This window comes from Anolis sagrei, chromosome 5 (genome assembly GCF_037176765.1).
Source record: "Anolis sagrei isolate rAnoSag1 chromosome 5, rAnoSag1.mat, whole genome shotgun sequence".
Classification (NCBI taxonomy): domain Eukaryota; kingdom Metazoa; phylum Chordata; class Lepidosauria; order Squamata; family Dactyloidae; genus Anolis; species Anolis sagrei.
The window spans coordinates 91,789,586-91,791,040 of record NC_090025.1 but is presented as its reverse complement, the minus strand read 5'-3'; positions in this window follow the sequence as shown (position 1 = coordinate 91,791,040).

Sequence of the window (1,455 nt, the reverse complement as noted above, 5' to 3'; positions counted from 1 at the left end):
TAGTAGTGTCTTTATATGATAAGCAAAAGTGCCTTTGCTTCCTGTTGTGAAAATGGTATTTTCTACAAGGTGAGTTATTGTAGTTGTTGTCATATTTAGAGATACTTTAATTAGAACACTTTTTTAACAGAGCAATACATAAAACTCCATAATGGAAGCCAGGGGCCTTGGATTCAATCATAAAGCTCATTGGTTGTAGCCTTGAGCAAAAATTGGCTTTGAAATTGCTTTGGAGATGTGCAGAGAGAGTTTAACTCTTTATATTGATGGGTAAATTCTTCCATATTTGTACCTAACAGCCTGAGTTAGGCAGTCATTCTTGCTACCACTATATGCCCTATACAGGCCTCCAAACAATCATTCTTGTGTATATATATATTTATCGTGTCAGGGGCAACCAGACGATTATATTACATTTCTAACAGAGCAAAACCAAACAAACAGACACAAAACAAAATTTGCAAGCTTGGTAGTTGATTAAATGTCCTTTGACCAGTATCTGGCCACTTGGAGTGCCTCTGGTGTTGCCGCAAGAAGGTCCTCCATTGTGCATGTGGCAGGGCTCAGGTTGCATTGCAGCAGGTGGTCAGTGGTTTGCTCTTCTCCACACTCGCATGTCGTGGATTCCACTTTGTAGCCCATTTCGTAAGATTGGATCTGTATCTCATGGTGCCAGAGCACAGTCTATTCAGCGGCTTCAAAGTCGCCCAGTCTTCTGTGTGCCTAGGGGGGGAGTCTCTCATTTGGTATCAGACATTGGTTGAGGTTCTGGGTTTGAGCCTGCCACTTTTGGACTCTCACTTGCTGAGGTGTTCCAGCGAGTGTCTCTGTAAATCTTAGAAAACTATTTCTAGATTTAAGTCGTTGACATGCTGGCTGATACCCAAACAAGGGATGAGCTGGGGATGTCAGGTGGTGCAATGCCAAATAAACAGTGTAATTTCTCCAGTGGTGTAGGGCGCAGACACCCCGTGATATCTTGCATGATATCATGAGAACTTCTCTCTCAGCTGGGTTGTACATAGCAAGCAGCATTCATTGGACCAAGTCACAGAATAGACTATTGCACAAGTGTATAGTGTGGTTTTCACTCCTGTGTTCAACTGCACATTTCAAAGACAACCCAGTGTTGTTGTTTTTTATTGTAAAATTGTTGTAGATTATTATTATTATTATTATTATTATTATTATTAACTTTATTTGTACCCCGCTAGCATCTCCCGCAGGACTCGATGCGGCTTACACAGGCCGAAGCCTCAAAACACAATACAATAAAACATAATACAATAATAAGCAAAGCAAATCAAATAATTAAGCAAAATAACAACAATAACTACATCAAGACACTATTAAAACTGGTTCGGCCGGCGCAATGGGGTACAGGAGTTAAAGTGCTGAAATGGCAGGAGGAACGTAGGATTAGAGGTATGGTGTGCAGTAACATCGGTTGTACTA